The sequence below is a fragment of the Alexandromys fortis genome, unplaced genomic scaffold, assembly GCF_014885135.2.
Source record: "Alexandromys fortis isolate MF-2015 unplaced genomic scaffold, M_Fortis_MF-2015_v1.1 scaffold_1, whole genome shotgun sequence".
Taxonomy (NCBI): domain Eukaryota; kingdom Metazoa; phylum Chordata; class Mammalia; order Rodentia; family Cricetidae; genus Alexandromys; species Alexandromys fortis.
The window spans coordinates 13,364,371-13,383,271 of record NW_026067927.1 but is presented as its reverse complement, the minus strand read 5'-3'; the positions used below and the strand labels follow the sequence as shown (position 1 = coordinate 13,383,271).

The window sequence follows — 18,901 nt, the reverse complement described above, 5'->3', positions numbered from 1 at the left end:
CTTTGCTTCCTTCCCACAGGTGATATCTGATCCATCAACAAATCTTTTGCCAACTCTCTGCCTTCTGACTTCATCCTGAATCTAAGTACTTTGCACTTTCCGTCACCCTCACCTGAGTTCAAGTGCCCACTCCTCCTACATCACTGCAACAGCCTAACTGGGTCCCAGCCTCTACTCCGTCCCCCCACGTTACACCTCCCAATCTACTCTCACGGCACCAAGAGTGACTCGATTAAAGTGTAATTCAGATCAAATTACGTGTCCAAACGTTTTCTCGAGTGACCTACAAAGCCCTATGCCTTTCCTGCCGCCTACTTTCCAGTTCTGACCTCTCATCTGCCAAGCCAAATACAACGCTGACTGCTGTGTGCAGCTCACACAAGCCAGGGGCTCCCATCTCAGGACTACGACACTTGAGATCTGCTCTGTTCTACAGAACTTCACTTATCTTCCCCTTCCTTTCAGGCCTCTACTCAAATATGGTCCTTTTCCCTTTCTAGTCCTTTAGTACTGGAGAATTAGTCCGAAGCCTCATACACGACAGGCAACAAGTGTTCTATTAATGATCTGCTTCCTTTTTGAACACAGTCCTATAAGAACAGGTTTATGGTTATATTGTTGCTGCTGTTGTTTTATCTGCCAACCTATTAGAATTTATGCTCCCTGGGAACAAGGAATTTGGGGGGCCTGGAGCAGTCTGTTTTTTCCAATGTTTTATCACTGATACTTAGTATATAATAAATGTTTAATAAATATGCTCTGGAAAAAAAGAGAAAAATATTTCGGACCTTGTTCCCACATAGTCAAGAAAGCAAGACACATTTACTGAGCTAATAAAATTTTACTATTTACAATTTTGGCTAGAGAAATGGCTCACTGGTTAAGGGCACCTGCAAAGGGCCTGGGCGCAACTCCTAGCATCCACATGGTAGCTTACAATAGCTGTCTGTAATTCCAGTTCCAGGGGATCTGACAATGCCCTCTTTTAACATCCTAGGGCACCAGGCATGCAATCTGATGGACGGACACACATGCACACAAAATACTTGCACATATGAAATGAATAAATACAGTCAGGTGTGGTAGTGCACACCTTTAATCCCAGTACTCAGGAGACAGAGGCAGAGGATCTTTGAGAATTCCAGGGCCTGATCTACATAGGAGAGGCTAGCCAGGGTTCCTTAGTGAGACCATGTCTCAAAAACAAACAAAACAACAACAAAAACCCAAGTTTAAAAAAAAATGTATATAGAGATGGGAATAGTCATTCATCCCTGTAATCATAGTACTTGAGAAGCTGAGGCAGAAGGATTCTGAATTCCAGTCCAGCCTAGGCTACATATTGAGACCCTATCCAAAAACCAAAGATAAACAAAAGAAAAGCTGCATATAATCCCGTAGGGTCGTGGGATATGCACACAAGCGTAAAAATCAGGCTGGCAGAGCCCCTGAGTGGCACACACGAAGCAGGGTTCTATGTCTACCTAACACTGCATAAACAGAAGAAGGCACAGTGGCTTAATTCTAGAACTTCAGAGATAGAGACACAAGAATCAGAAGTTCAGTTACCCTTTCCAACATAGTGAGTTCTAGGCAGCCTGGACTGCATGAGACCCTACCTTTAAAAAAAAAAAAAAGAGAGGGAGATAGGGAGGAAGAGAAGGAAGGAGAGGTAGTGAGGGAGGAGGGGAGAGGAAAAGGGAGATTTCCAGTTAGGCACGGTAGTTCATGGCTTTTAACCCAAATGCTCAGTGCCACGATAAATCCCTGTTTCAAACAAAACACAAGGCAAACAGCTTAGTCAGTAAAGTACTCGCTGCATAACGAGGAGGACCTGTGTTTAGTTCTCCAATATCCATGTAAAAGCTAGGGGGTACCACTATGCCCCCATGTTAGTCCCAGTGCCGAGAAACCAAAGACAGGAAGGTCCTTGGCTTGCTGGCCAGCTAGTCTAGCCAACTTTGTGAAACTGAGGTTCAGTAAGAGACCTTGTCTCAAAAATAAAGTGGAAACTAAACGAGGAGACCGCTGTGATCAGCCTGACCTCCATGCACGCATACCCACATGCTCATGCACATGCACACACACAGACACACACATGTACACAACACACAAACATATCCACATGCACACACATATACACAGATGTATACACCCAACACATAAACATATCACATGTATACACATACACAAACATACCCACATATATACACAACACACAAACATTCACATGCATACACATACACAAACATGTCCACATGTACACACAAACACTCACATATATACACACAGAGACAAACATATCCACATGTACACACAAACATTCACATATATACACACAGAGACAAACATATCCACATGTACACACAAAGACAGACAAACATATCCACATGTACACAGACACACACAGAGTTGAGTAGTCTGGAAAAGAATCTGGTTAAGTATTCAGGAAAGAAAACAAGCATCAGATGACAGCAAACTGAGGACTAGGAAGAGGAGCTGACCCCCCATCCCCTGTCTTATATTGCAACACGAGCTCTCAAGAGCGAGCCCTTCATCCAAAACCACTTCTGCAACTCTGACCCCACCTTCCCAGCACATGAGCCACACCACAGCCCTCCTTGCAGTTAAGTTCCTTCTCCTACCAGAAAAGAACACCGTATGTCAGTCTGGAGGCTGTGTTCAAAGGCCACAGACCAATATAAAGGGAGGAGAGTAACAGAGGACGCAAACACTGAGACTCAAATTTAACCAGTTTAAAAGAAACATGGCAACAGCGAAGCCTCCCTGTCCCCACAACAGTCTGTCACCCCTCCCCAACAACTGGACATCCTGGTGTCACTTGAATTCACCACTACTTTGACCTCCAAAGGTACCCAGTACGTTTTCCTAGCCTAAGGGAAGCACCCATAGGCCCCCAATTTTTTTTTAAAGATTTATTCATTTATTATGTACACAGTGTTCAGCCTCCATGCCTGCAGGCCAGAAGAGGGCACCAGATCTCATTACAGATGGCTGTGAGCCACCATGTGGTTGCTGGGAATTGAACTCAGGACCTCCGGAAGAGCAGTCAGTGCTCTTAACCTCTGAGCCATCTCTCCAGTCCCTTTTTTTTTCCCCCCAAATTTCTTGACAATGCTCACAGACTCTGTGTGGCAGGACACTTCCCATCCCTCTGCCACTTGGTCTGATACATGCATGACCCAGGCTAGCCACTATCTTCGCTTGCCTCCTTCGGCCCACGTCACTTACTCTCCCTGTAAAGCTCTTCTCTAACCCCTCGGAACTGTCAGCTCTTCACTGAAGCAGCCCCTCCTCCGAGAGCCTGTGTCCTTAGCTGGAAAGAGTGGTTCAGTTTAGTGTTCCCACAGCACCCTGGGCTTTGTCTCTCTCAGAGCTCACACGTCAAGCAGTCAGAATGGCAGGACGCAGCTTCGCTCGCACACTGCTGTCTAAAAACAGCCCAGCTTCTGACAAGGAGCAGAGGCTGCAGAAAGACCCAGTCACCGAACAAACGTGAGATAAGGAAATCAAATCAGCCTGTGAGGCTCTTAAATTCTTCTTTATCTTTTTGACTTTAGATAAATGATTATTTTTAAATCTTAGGAGTGAGAACTGAGCCAGGTGGTGGTGGCGCATGCCTTTAATCCCAGCACTTGGGAGGCAGAAGTAGAGGCAGGTGGATCTCTGTCTGGGCTGGGGAGATGGCTCAGTGGATAACGGTGCTTGTCACCACATCTGACAACCTGAGTTCAACCCCTGAGGCCCACGTGGCTGAGGAGGAGAACTGAAAAGTTATCTTCTGACTTCCACATAAAAACATGGCATAAAAACGAGGCTAGCCTAATCCACACAAAGAAATCCTGTCTCTGAGAAACCAAAAAAGAAAGAAAACCAAGAGCTGAAGCTGGCTATGGTGACGCACAGCTATGATCCCAGCCCTTGGGAGGCTAAGGCAAGAGGATCACTGAGTTTTAGGTCAGTCTTGACCACACAGCAAGACTAGATGAGAAGAAGTGAGGGAGGAGGAGGAGGAGGAGGAGGAGGAGGAGGAGGAGAAGCCAGGCTTATCTCTGTGAGTTCAAGGCCAGCCTAGTCAACCGAGAGTGTTCCAGGACAGCCAGGACTCCACAGAGAAACCCTGTCTAGAAAAACAAAAACAAAAAAACAAAACTAAACCACAACAAATAAAACACACACACACATCTACACAAAGGAGAAGTCTGGTATGGTGGTGCACACCTTTGATCCCAGCATTTGGGCAACAGAGGCAGGCTGAGACCAGCCAGAGCAATATAGAGAACCGGTACAAAAACAAACAAACAAACAAAAATAACCAAACAACAACAACAACAAAAAGAGGCTGGTGAGATGGCTCAGAGCTTGGTGGCACTTGGTGCCAAGTATGACAATCCAGTCTGCTATCTGGGACTCTCACAACAGAAAGACAAGACATGCACCTCTCACCACAACATATGCCCAGGCACAGAGAGACAGAAACACAGACACACAGACAAACCCCCCCCCAAAAAAAACAGAAGCAAAAGGGAAGGGAGGGATGAGGAAGGAGAAGGAGTGGAAAAGAACTGGGAAGGGAAGAGAGGGGAAGAGCTAGGAAACAGGTATTGACTCTCACCAATTTGTTTCCATTAATATCATCTATGTGAACAGTGCCTGCACTGAGTCTATGACATGGTCACGTATTTCCGCCTTCCCACTGGAAGCAAAACCAAAAGCAGGACAAAGGAAAGAGATGCTAACCCTCAGCTACACTAGCTATGGCGTGACAGGGCAGTCACTTGCTAGGCAACCACCACCTCAGAGCACAGAGGCACCAACTCTCCACTCCACTGTAGACAGGACACCAAGGACCAGCCCAGTGACCTAGTCCGTGAAGCATGAACACCCTATGCGCCAAGGGTCAGCTAACTGGGCCATAAAGGAGAAGTGAATGGAACACCCACAGATGCATTTAGTTTGCTATTAGCTTACAAAGCTTCAGCTGTAATAAAAGCATTCCTCTGCCAGCTCTATCAGATCTTTATTGGTTTGTTTGTTTCTTTTTTTTGTTGTTTTTTTTTTTTTTTGTTTTTGTTTTTGTTTTTTTGAGACAGGGTTTCTCTGTAGCTTTGGAGCCTGTCCTGGCACTAGCTCTTGTAGACCAGGCTGGCCTCGAACTCACAGAGATCCGCCTGCCTCTGCCTCCTGAGTGCTGGGATTAAAGGCGTGCGCCACCATTGCCCGGCTTTGTTTTGGTTTTTTGAGACAGGGTTTCTCTGTGTAACAGTCCTGGTTGTCCTGGAACTCACTTTGTAGACCAGGCTGGCCTGGAACTCAGAGCTCCACCTGCCTCCCAAGAACTGGGATCAAAGATGTGAGCCACCACTCCTGGCTATTGTTTAAGTCACATGTGTTTGTTTGTTTGTTGTGCACACTTGTGGAGGTAGAGACAACTTACAGGAGTTGGTTCTCTCCTACTATGTAGGTACTAGGACTCAGACTCAGGTCGTTAGGCTAGCAACAGTGCCTTTACCCACTGAGCCATCTAACTGGCTCTTTACAATATATCCATAAGAAGCTGGGCAGGTGCACATGACTGTAATCCCAGAACTCAGAAGACAAAGGCTGGAGAACTGCCAGGAGTCTGAGTCCAGGTGGGTTACATACCAACTATCAGACTAGCCTGGGCAACATAGTAAGATCCTGTCTTAAAGCGCACACTAGAAGACACACACAGACATGCATACAAACACGAATACAGCCGGGCGATGGTGGCGCATGCCTTTAATCCCAGCACTCGGGAGGCAGAGGCAGGCGGATCTCTGTGAGTTCGAGACCAGCCTGGTCTACAGAGCTAGTTCCAGGACAGGCTCCAAAGCCACAGAGAAACCCTGTTTTAAAAAACCAAAAAAAAAAAAAAAAACCATGAATACAAACACACACACACTCACAGAGACAGACACACACACACATACACGAACACAGACATGAAGACAGACAGACAGACACACATACAGTAGCAGGAGGGACTAGGGATGTGGTTCAGTAATTGCCTATCTAGCATGTCTGAGACCCTGTCAGATTTCCAGCACTCCATAAACCCTATGACATGGCCCACATCTGTAATCCCAGCGCGCAGGAGATGGAGGCAAGTAGATCAAAAGTTCATCAAAAGCTGGTTATAGCAAACATGAGGACAACTTGGGTAACAGGAGGCACTTTCTCCAAGAAGAGAGAGACAGTAACATTTTTTTTTCTGATATTGTTCCAAGAGTGAGTACCAGGCTGATACCAGCCTAAGAACATTCTCAGCCCTTTCTCTCCAAAAAATTTAATCTAATCCCTCAATTTTATCATGACTTCCATGAAAATATTCCTAACGTCCAGTCTCCAGCCCTGGCAATGCAGCTCCAACTCCACCTCAGGCTCCACTCTTCTAAGGATCTGCTGGAAATTCCCGCTGTCTGTCTCCAACCGGAATTCCTCTTCCCTCAAACCCGAAGGTCCTCCTGTGCCCCCTCCCCCACCACAACACAGTCGCCAGAGTTCTTTCCTCATTCATATCCTACCATTTTCAATCACATGGAGTCAGGCATGTCAGGACCTGGGGCACACAGGAGTGATTCAAACAGGCCTCATCCCTGGAGCTCAGTTTCCATTTCTTGCTTGGCCCTAGCTGAACAGAGAGACCGATGATTTGGGAACCTGGCTGTGGCAAGCCACATGGAAACAAACACTGGTTTATCTTTAAGGCGCTGAGGGCAAACTCTCCAGCAATGCACTTGTCTCACCAACCCTAGATGCGAGTATGTCACATGGTCTGGGCTTACCTGTGGCGCCAAAAACAAGGTGAGTTTTCACTTACAATGCTTTTCAGTGGACAAACTTGAGGTTTTCACTTTTTTGTTTGTTTTTGCTTTTGACACAAAATATCAATACATAGCCTTGGCCTGAGGCTCACTGTGTAGAGCAGGCTGGCCGTGAACTCACAGAGATCCTCCAGCCTCAGCCTCCCAACTGCTGGATTACAGGCAGGAGTCACCACACCCACTTCTGGTGCACTTGTACTCTGCACACCAGGGCCGGCAAAGCGGCTCAGTATGTAAAAGCACTCACTCTCATACAGATCTGAGTTGCATCCCCAGAATCAACATGGCAGGAGAGCCTGCCAGGTCCAAACGGCCATCCATGGTGCCTGTTAGCATAGCAAAGCGCATGCTGGCCTCCAGTGTTCCTCAGCTCTTCTCACCCCTAAATTCTCCAGTTCCTGGGCTTCTCTTCCCCAGATTCTCATTCCCCTATAACCTTATCACGCAGCCATGTTCTCTTTTTCTTCCTCTTTTGGCCCCCTCTCTCTTGGTCTCCTCTGCCTGAACCCTTTTTTCCTCCTCTCTGGCTCTACCTCCCTCTTCTCTTCTCTCATGGCCAGGTCCAGTCTGCTGGCCATGTTTAATCTACTACTTTCTCTCTATGCTCTGGACTCTTTCAGAGACCTCTGGCTATCCTCTCCCTCATGTCCACAATAAAAACCTCCTCAACTATACCTCGGAACTGTCATGTCCTCAGTTTATACAGCTAGTGCCAAAACCTCACTTTACACAAGAGCCAACTCCCACACGTTGTCCTCTGACCTCCACACTTGCACTGTGGCACACGCACGTCCAGTGGCACACACATGTACACGCAAATGAAGTAAATAAGAAAAATCTGCTTACTAGCAGGGCCATAACTACGCTTAGAGCTAGCCTCTAGTTCAGCAGTTCTCAACCTGTGGGTTGCAACCCCCCAGGAAGTCGAACGACCCTTTCACAGGGGTCGCATAGCAGGTATCTTATGTATCAATGATAATACATTACCAATTCTTTTGTTTTGTTTTGTTTTGAAAACGGGGTTTCTCTGTAGCTTTGGAGACTGTTCTGGAATTTGCACTATAGACCAGGCTGGCCTTGAACTCACAGAGGTCCGCAGGCCTCTGTCTCTGCCTCCTGAGTGTTGGGATTAACGGCACGCGCCACCCCACCCACCCCGCACATTATGATTCATAACAGTAGCAAAATTACAGTTATGAAGTAGCAACGAAAATAATTTTATGAGGAACTGTATTAATTAAAGGCTTTCGGCATCAGGGAGGTTGAGAAGCACTGCTCCAGATGTTAGCTAGATGACACCTCGTTAACCAATAAAGTCACATTTTCTCTTTTTGCCACACCACCCCTTTTTTTTTTCAATATTTATTTATTATTATGTATACAATATTCTGTCTGTGTGTGTGCCTGAAGGCCAGAAGAGGGCGCCAGACCTCTTTACAGATGGTTGTGAGCCACCATGTGGTTGCTGGGAATTGAACTCAGGACCTTTGGAAGAGCAGGCAATGCCCTTAACCACTGAGCCATCTCTCCAGCCCCACACCACCCCTTTTTATCTGGTTGCTTTGTAATGAAGGGCCAGCTGTAAAAGACAGGTTACAAACAGGATGCACCTAGCTGAAAATAATCATTCACTGAAGTATTGTAGGATTTCCTGTGCCTGTTTAAATGATGTTCTGTCCACTATTGACACTCTAACACTCCTTCAGGACAAAAACCATGTTCTCACTATTAACCAGATACTAAGTCCCTGGAACTTCATACTTAGAAATACACTGCAGAGAACAGTTCTTTATAATCTGGTAATTACTTAGATGCATTTAAATGTTCTCTGGATAGCAATCAATATATTAGGAAATATTAGAAACCCTAAGCATTGCTGCCCGGGCAGTGGTGGCTCATGCCTTTAATCCCAGCACTCAGGAGGCAGAGACAGACAGATCTCTGTGAGTTCAAGTCCAGCCTGGTCCACAGAGTGAGAACCAGGACATGCTCCAAAGCAACAGAGAAACCCTGTCTCAACCCCTCCCCCCCCCCAAAAAAAAGAAACCCTAAGCATTGACAGGATAAACTAATTTTTAAAATAAACAGCATGCATGCTGGCTAGTTTTACGGCAATTTGGCAGACTTGAGAGATGGACCCTCAATTGAGAAAATGCCTTCATATGATAGGGTTGTAGATAAGACTTTGGGGCATTTTCTTAAGTATTGACTGATGTGAAGGAACCAGTCCATTGTGGGTAGGGCCAGGCCGGGCTGGTGAACCTTGGTTCTTTAAGAAAGCAGCAGGTTGAGCAAGTCAGTTAACAGCACGCATCCACAACCTCTGCTCCTGCCTTCAGGTTCCTGCCCTGATCGAGTTCCTGTCATGACTTCCTCTGATGATAAAAATGATAAAATGCGATGTGGACTGAATCCAGAACGCGTACATATGAGGCAAGGGCTGTCTCTAAACCCAGGACACGCACACCTAGGCAAGCGCTGTCCCTGAACCCAGGACAGGCACACACTCCCTCCTTCCTTTTTCTGAGACAGAGTCTCACCTGTGTAGCTCTGGCTGTCCTGGAACTCACAAAGAGCCACCTGCCTCTGCCTCCCAGGTGCTGCTCGGCCTGGCTGACTGCGATTTTCCCCGCTATCCTCTCTGTCTCAGCTTCATCACCGACGGAAAACCAGAAAGGCAGTTCAGTGAAAGTAGATGCTGTTAGTATTGCTGCTTTATCTGGCAAGGGCTCCTTGCAGTTGAACTGTCAAACACTAGTGATTACTTTATTGCAGGTCAGACTTGATAGCTGCCCTCAGTTACCCTGAAAATGGAGTGGGCGCTAAGCAATTATTTGCCAAAGGTTTCATTGCCATAGTAACTTAGAAACACCTGGAGAGTCTCCTTAAGTCCACTTTTCTCTGGGGTGAAAAAAAAAAGTGTCTGATTGTAGAACAAAAAAAAAAAAGAACAACAACAACAAAAAAGCCCATAAACCCATGAACACATCCCAACCTAACAAGGCCTCTGCAGTTAAGGGTACTTATTGCTAAGGCAGAGTCAGGATTCAGTTCCTAGCACCTACATGCCAATTCACAGCCATCTATAGCTCTACTACTGGAGATCTGACACTCTCCTCTGACCTTCATGGGTACCAGGCACACATATGGCGCAATACATACATACATACATACATACATACATACATACATACATACATACATACATACAGGCAACATGCACACACACAAACTAAATCTCTTTTTTAAATGTTATTTTTCAAGGTTTCTAACTGCTAAGTCATCTACATGTACATCTGTGCACTGTGTGCGTGCCTGGTGCTCATGACAGCCGGAAAAGGGCACTGGATCCCCTAGAACAGCAGTTACACAAGGCTGTGAGCTGCCATGTGGGGGCTGGGAATCAGACCTGGGTCCTCTGCAAGAGCAGCCAATGTTCTTATCCTCTGGGCCATTTCCTCAGCCCCTCACCCAAAATATATCTTAAAAAAACAAGCAAACAGGGGCTGGAGAGATGGCTCAGTGGTTAAGAGCATTGCCTGCTCTTCCAAAGGTCCTGAGTTCAATTCCCAGCAACCACATGGTGGCTCACAACCATCTGTAAAGAGGTCTGGCGCCCTCTTCTGGCCTTCAGGCATACACACAGACAGAATATTGTATACATAATAAATAAATAAATAAAAACAAGCAAACAAACAAACAAACAAAAAACCCAAAACAAAAAACAACTCATACTTGGAGCTGGAGCAATGGCTCAATGGCTCATCAATTAAAAGTATCTGCTATTCCCTGAACCATCCATAAATCCAATTCCAGGGGTTCTGAAACTCTCTTCTTCAATAGCACCAGACACACACTTGCATACAAAATTTTTTTTTTAAAAAATTCTTGCTTAAGACAGGTAGGGTGGGTCTTGACTTGGAAAACTGAGGCAGGAGGATAGCTAAAGAGAGTTCCAGGCTGGCTTGGATTACAGAGTGAGATCTTGGGTCAAAAAAAAAAATCATGTGTATATATTTTTATTGAGACAGTCTCAACCACATATGTAACACACACACATATAAACATGATTTTTGTTTTCGATTTATCTGGTTATGTTGTGAGTATTTATTTATTTTGCTTGCATGAGAGGGTGCCAGGCCATCCTGGAACTGAATTTATGGATGGTTGTGAGCCACCATGTGAGTCCTGGAGACCCAGCCTATCCTGAGCAACAACATCAAGTGGTTTTATTTTTTTCTCCAAGACAGCATCTCTCTATATGGTCCTGGCTGTACTGGAACTCATTCTGTAGAACAGGCTGGCACTGAACTCACAGAGATCCAACACTTCTGCCTCTCAAGTGCTGGGATTAAAGGCGTGCGCCACCACAGCCGAGCACCATCAAGTGTTCTTAACCCCTGACCCATCTCTCTGGCCCCTTTCTGTGGTTTTGATGTGGTTAATATGCAGCCCAGACTGGCCCAGAACTTAACTTGCCATTCTTCCTACCTCTACCCCCTGGGTCCTAGGTATGCACCAACCTCACCCAATTTGAATTTCTTCACACACGCGCGCACACGTGTGTATACACACACACACACACACACACACACGCACACACGCACGCACGCACGCCCAGGAGGTGGCTGATCAGGTAAAACTACCTGCTGGCAAGCCTGACACCCAAGTTCACTCCCAGGATCCATACAGTAGGACTAGCTGTCCCAGACCTCCTCAGTCATGCTCACAAAATAAATTAATAAAATATACAAAAATATTTTTAATGGAAGATTACTGATGTAGCCCAGTTCATACGGTGCATGCCTAGCAGGCACAAGGCCCTGGGTTCAGTTCCTGCTGCCTTATAAAACCAGATATGGTGGTGCGCTCTCAAGTTCAGTTCCTGCTGCCTTATAAAACCAGATATGGTGGTGCGCTCTCAAGTACTCGGGAGACAAGGCAGGAGGATCTTAAGTTTAGGGTTGCCAGGTGGTGGTGGCGCACACCCAGCACTCTGGAGGCAGAGGCAGGCGGATCTCTGTGAGCTCGAAGCCAGCCTGGTCTATAAGAGCTAGTTCCAGGACAGCCAGGGCTATACAGAAACCCTGTCTCCGAGAAAAATAAAAAATAAAAAAATGCGGGGGGGGGGGGAGTCTACCAATAGAACTGTGTACTAAAACTTCCATTTCTTGGCCCTAAAACATGTTTTAAATTCATAGCCCAAAAGCATTAATTTTCTCCTATTTTCTGTAAAATGGGTGTCTTGACACTCTTGTGTTCTCTGGTGTAGTTTTTTCAGAAGGAAATGAGTTTCCTTATCACAAATGAATCTAGCTTCACCTACTCAAAGACGATCATCTTTTCCTTATCACCGCATATCATAGCAATGTTGTATCATCTTCTTTTTCTATTTTTTTTTTTCTATTTTAAAGGCTGTTTCTTTCAACTGAATGGTCTTCCATCAAGAAGTCTTTGTGCCCACGGATCCTCAGAGTAGTGCCTGAGCTGGGTTTCGACTTCTTCCTCATGTATTCTGTCCTTAGCACGACACGGGGAACAACGAACACAAACGTACGGTAACTTCCTTGCTGTCTACCCAATGCGGTTTTATACCTTTCTACGTCTGTCCTCTTTAGATCCTGCTGCAGTCTGGAAGGTGAACTGTTCACAGACCCATTCATAAATGCTCATCTTCCAGCCCCATCTTCCCTCGCCACTCAGGTGTAATAGAGCCTTGACAGGAACGCCTCATCTCATCTTTTGTCTCTCCAAATCCAGCAGTTTTTGTCTTTTGTTTCTTTCCTGAGCTACAAAAGTAGGCCAGGGCCAACCAGGGCACAGCACTTGGTCGGGGCTGGCAGGGAAAACCAAACACTTCTGGGATGTTCCTTGTTTCAAGCTGTTACCTGAACACCAGTTTCTTACATATTTGCTGCCTGAAAAATCCCATCTCATTTTGCAAGAGGATGGGCCAGCTACGCGACGAGTCCTTTGTCTTAAGTTCCCACACCTCACAAATTCTCATCCACAAAGCGCCCATCCTCACACAGGTACGGAGTGGTCTGTTCCGCACTAGGCGCGGCAGCCTAGGGTTTCGCATCTGGATAGGGATGTGGTTAGCTTCAAGATCTTAACAGGATCCAAAATTCTGCGTCCAAATGCGCAGGTCCTACCTCGGAGATGGGGAAACGAATCCCAGTGCGACCCTCGTACTCCGTACAGGGCACATAATGGCATTTAGAACAGGCCTCCTCCAGCCCCGGCCCCGTGTATACTCGCCTCCAACCTCAGGAGCCGGGCGGTGGCAGAGGCCGGGCCAGCGCCCGCTCCCAGCCGCGCCATGCCCTCCTTCGCCCTCACCCGCCGCCGGCTGCCGCTCACCTGGCACGCTGGCATCGCCCGTCCAGAGCCGCATGCGAGACCATAGATCCCGACCGGTTTCGGAGGCCGCCGGTCCGCCTTGAGGGAGGCTGGTGCGGATGCGCGGGCACCGGAATCCAGCTCACCGATACCGGGAACACGCCGCCCGGTTTCTAAGGAACAGGGGGCTCTGGAGGGGAGGGGCGGGGCGGCTGAGGACAGCGCATGCTCTGTGACGGGGGTGGACCCGCGCTAGGAGGGGCCGGGATGCAGAGCTGCGCATGCTCGTGCCTTGGGGCGGTGCTTATGAAACCGGCCGGGAGGCTGATGCTGTCTCGATTTCTGCGCTAGCGGTATTGATGCTAGGGGTTTTCAGCCTTGGACGCTCTCGAGTTTGCCCAATGGCGTCAAGAATGCATATTCTTTAGAGAATTCCCTGGAATAAAGAAAGGCCTTGTATTCGACAGCAACCTGTTTGTAGAAACCCAGGTATCTCCAACTGATCGGATATTTTTGACTCTGGAATGATTGGCTTTCCTGTTGCTCAGGTGTCTGCCTGGTCTCTCCTCTGGATGTTCTTTGGTTGTTCCTTAAACGTCATGTCTCTTTTAGTCGGTGACCTCAGGTTCTCTTGACCTCCTTATAGAGCCTGTGTTCTCTCAAGGAAATAGATTTTGTAAAGAGACTACCCTTTGTTTTACCAGACCGCTCTTACAAGTGAAGCCGATAGACCTTAATGTGAAATTGGCTCTGCAGAATGTGACTGGGATTTATTCTACGGGGGAATATTCCCCTGGCTGCTTCTCAGCTGCAAAGACGGAAGAACCTAGTCCTCATCCCACAGCAGGCTAGGATGAAAGAACGCGTCTGCTAAAGGTGGTTCCGTGACCCTTTTACCTGTTGTAAGACTTGCCACCATTACCACTGTCTCCGCACCTGCACAGCTTCCAGAGTGAAAAGAACCGCAACTTGGAACCTTCCTCTTCAAATGGGCCGTTGTTCCCTGTCCACTGGAGACAGGAAGGATCAGAGTTAAAATGTGAATGCACTTCCTATTTCTTGGCATTCCTTTTGTTTGTTTGTTTTTCAAGAAAGGGTTTCTCTGTGTATTCCTGGCTGTTCTGGAACTCACTCTATAGACCAGGCTGGCCTTGAACTCAGCAAGGTCCAAGGTCGTCTGTCTCTCCCTCCAGATGCTGATGTTAAAGATGTGGGCCACCACTGCCTAGCTTGCATTTTATATTTGATTATGTTCATTTTCTTAGATCAGGGTTTTCAGCAGTGATACTACTAACTTTCAAAGCCTGATCATTTGTTGTTGTTGTTGTTGTTCAGCAGAGATGGAGAGAGCTGTTTATTATAGGATCGTTAACAGTATCCCAGGCCCTCTACCCAGTAGATGCTATTAGCACCCAGCCCCAGTTGTGACTACTAAGTTACTTTTGTGCTTATCTGATTTCCCATTTCCCCCTGTGCATTAGCCCTTCCCTAAGAAGTGTCAGTGCTGGGAGTGTAGCTTAGAGGCAGCTCACTTGCCAACTATATGTGAGATCCTGGGTTTGTGCCTTGGCACTGCCAGAGAAAACCAAAGCCCTCTGTAAGATGCTGAGTGAAGCCTTCTCTAGTAATGCAGATCCAGGAGAATGCAGTGTTAAGCCCCACACTTTAACTTAGGACTTTTACAGCTTTTAAATAGCTGGTGGTTGCCAGACTGGAGGCACACACCTTTAATACCAATACTCTGGAGGCTAAGGAAGGTCGATCTCGAGGCCAGCCTGGACTACAGAGTTCCATCCGGGACAGCTAGGGCTACACAGAGAAACCCTGTCTCCAAATACAAAACGACAAACAAGCAGGTAGATGGTGACTGGTGCTCACTGTCAACATCCAAGGGTTTTCTTGGTTTATAGACACACCAAAAACCCTTCTCCAAGGGCATGTCTCCTAGAGATGGGTCTGGTCCTCTCCGCAAACCTCCACCTGCTGCGTCTGTATCATTAACCGTCATGGTCAGTCTTTCCCCCCCAGAGCTTGTTTGCCCTGGTCCTTCACCAACCACCCATCTTGTGCCTGACAGCGTTTATCTCCTAGATATTGATCACCCTTGCCGGTTTTTAAAGCCTACTAGTGGCATCCTCGTTCATGCTCTAATCTGTTACCTCTATATTTTCTGTCCTATGGACACCAACGTAACTCACTATGTCCCTTTTCTGCACAAACCCCCGGCTCTGTGGCACCAGGAGAGCCAGCCACATGAGACTCCTGAAGGACTAAGAACCACAGATGCCTGCTATCACCTCCTGGTTCCATGATTCCACATTAACCTTCCTGTGTGGGAAGGGAGCCCAGAAAATTCACTTCCTTTTTTCTTTGTTGCTCGAGATTGAACCAAGGGATTTGTTAATGTGAGGCGTCTTGTTTTTTTTTTTTTTTCCCCTGTTGTGATAAAATGCCCCAACAAAAGCAGCTTAGCAGAGGAAGTTTGTTTGGCTCACAATTCCTGGTTATAGTTCATCGTTATGGGTGGGAGAAACTTGAAGCATCACACTCTAGAACAGGGCTGGAGAGATGGCTCAGAGGTTAAGAGCACTGGCTGTTCTTACAAAGGACCTGAGTTCAGTTCTCAGCACCCACACGACAGCTCACAACCATCCATAACTCCAGAGCTCCAGTGGCACAGGTGGTACACAGATATATATGCAAACAAAACACACAGATAAAAACAAAACCCAGGAGGAATGTATGCATGCAGCTACTCAACTTGCTCTCTCAGCCTTACATAGTCCAGGATCCTCTGCCCAGGGAATGGGCCACAGATTGTACCAGGCACTAAGACCTGAATACTACTGAAGCCATGTTAGGGACACCGTTTTGACTGTAGAACCCAGATCATATACCCAAACACCTTCTAAAATGGAAATAAAGACCTACATCTATCCAAGACCTAATCCACAGTTCCAGGATCTGGGAAAGTCCCAAAATGTACGAACCTTTGCTTTTTGGCTTCTGTAGTTTCACTTCTTGCTAACCAAAGTATGTCAACCAGGATGTGGGTTTTTTTTTTAAATTTTTTTAAACTTTATTTAATGTGAATTGGTGTGAAGGTATCAAATCCCCTGGAACTGGGGTTACAGACAGTTGTAAACTGCATGTGGGTGCTGGGAATTGAACCTAAGTCCTCTGGAGGAACAGGCGGTGTCCTTAACCTCTGAGCCATCTCCCCAGGCCCCAGGATGTGGTTTTTGTATATAAAAGGCAAAAACACGGTGAGCCTTGGAGCTGCCTGATTGAGGTAAGTTTCTCATGCAGTCTCCAGCCAGCAGTACAGACTTTGTATTTGGCTTTAGAAGTTTCTGTATGAGCTGGGTAAATCCCAAAACTCAGGAGGCAGAGGCAGGCAGATCTCTGCATTCTAGGCCAGCCTGGGCTACAGAGTGAGTTCCAGGCCAGCCTGGGCTACAGAGTGAGTTCCAGGCCAGTCTGGGCTACAGAGTGAGTTCCAGGACATCCAGGAATACACAGAGAAACCTTGTCTTGAAGAAACCAAAAAGAAAAAAAAAGAGTTTCTGTGTATTGGGCTAGAGAGATGACTTATTGGTTAAGAGCACTGGCTGCTCTTCCAGAGGACCTGGGTTAGATTCCCAACACACACATGGCAGCTCACAAATGTCCTTAATTCTAGTTCCAGGGGACACTCTCTTCTGGCCTCCAAGGGTACCACGCACACATGGTACCTAGACATACATGCAGGTGACACACTAAGACACATAAAATAAAATTAAAAAGAAAAGAGTTTCTGTGTGGTCTCTGGTGGAATTGCTTTGCAACGCTCTGGAGGCCCCAGCAGGAGAGATGTCCAACACCCAAATAACTTGTTATCAAGCACTTTTCTTAGACTAACCCCATACCCAATTCTGTAAAACTTCAGCCATCAACCCAGCCTGCTGCCATAAAATAACCCAAGAGAGCCTCTTCAGTATTGCCTGGAACTCAGTGATGTGGCCCAATCGGTCAGACCCGATGGATTGAAGCAGTTTTGTTCAAAATGGAACCAGGTATTGTTGGGACCATTTGCAGTCCTGGCCTCCAGCTGCTCTTCCCTGCTATTGACCTTTACTTTCCTTCTGATTTGAGTTACTAAAGACTGTGTCAAAGTTGTTTACCAGCTCTGCTTCACGAGCACGTGTTGCCTTGGCCTTGAGGATCAGAGGATGAGGTTTTCACCTGTTGGCCTCCGAGGTGCTATTGAATAAAGGGCTTCTTACTAGAGGTCCGTGTCTCTGTATCTCTGTGTGTTTCAACCTTCAGCCTCTTGCCCGAAGCTCACAAACTGTATGGTAGCACATAGCGCACAGATAGGCGGTGTGCACGGCAGGTATCTGGGGGCTACAGTTGTCACCTTGGACAGGACAGTTTGGGCCCAGTCTCTCAGGTGAGGAACTTCAAGCTTTTGGCATCAACCCAGGCACTCTGCTGTGTGTACACAGACAGTTGCTAGGGATTTACCACAGCCATGTCTGTGGAGCCCTCTATAGGAAAAGGTGGCTTCTCACCTCAACCAGAAAGGAAGTTAAAAACAAAGAAATCCTGGCCCTATTAGAGGCCATACAGCTCCCAAAATAGGTAGCCATTGTCCGCTTATAAAGGGCATCAGAAAGGGGAATCCCTGGCTGCCCGTGGAATTGGGGCAGCAGACTTAGTTGCCCAGAAGGCAACCCTAGAACCACTGGGGCTGCTTCAGATCTTGGTCACCCACCCAAAACCGAATTGCTCCAATACCAAAGCTACACACAGAAAAAAACCAAATGGACAGAAAAGAAAGATGATAAACAGGACATAAAGAGGTGATTCTTGCTGGATGTACTCCCTGGCATTCTCAGAAGATAGATGGGCATCATCCACCTGGGGGCATTCAAACCCGCTAAGTTACTCAGGCCCAGATATTACCTCCTTCAACTAGACAGTCTTGTCAAAGACATTGTGCAAATGTGCAGGTGTACACAAGTAAATCCCAAAGGAGGATAAAAAGCCTGGAAAGGAGCTTGCACCCAATGGGCACCCCAAGTCAGCTTTACAGAGATAAAAGCCACCATTCTTAGGAATAAATATTTGTTAATTTTCATAGCTACCTTCTCTGGATGGGTGGAAGCCTATCCTACCCAAGTGCTGACAGGCTTAATAGTCACCAAGAAACTCCTCCAAGAGTTAATATCTAGATTTGGGTTGCCCCTCTCCCAGTCAGACAGTGACCCACCCTTCACAGGCAAAGTGTCCCCAAATCTAACAAAGGTCCTAAATGTTGATTGAAAACTACATTGTGCCCGTAGGTTAGAGCTCAGGACAGGTACAAAGATAAGCAGGACCTTAGGAGAAACTTTAAATATATCCTTGAGATTGGTAATTATACCAACCTTGTACCTTTTTGGGGAGAGGTGTTTTTTTGTTTTGTTTGAGACAGGATTTCTCTGTGTAGCCCTGGCTGTTCTTAAATGCACTCTTAGAGCACACTGGCCTCCAGCTCACAGAGATCCTCCTGCCTCTGCCTCCCAAATGCTGGGATTAAAGGCATGTGTCACGGCTTATCATTTGTCTTTTTAAAAAGATTTTCTTTTTTTAAAATTTATTTATTAATTAATTAAAGATTTCTGTCTCTTCCCCACCGCCGCCTCCCCTTTCCCTCCCTCTCCCCC

General features: G+C 46.7%; 1 protein-coding gene across 1 annotated transcript in view; it reads right to left on the bottom strand.

Annotated features, from left to right (window-relative positions):
• Gfod2 (Gfo/Idh/MocA-like oxidoreductase domain containing 2) overlaps positions 1–13,431 on the bottom strand; it is a 38,146-nt gene extending 24,715 nt beyond the window's left edge. The window contains exon 1 of the mRNA XM_050143412.1: positions 13,233–13,431. The gene's annotated coding sequence lies outside the window, so the exon portion shown is untranslated. The remainder of the gene's footprint in view (positions 1–13,232) is intronic.
• Between the last annotated feature and the right edge of the window lie 5,470 nt (positions 13,432–18,901).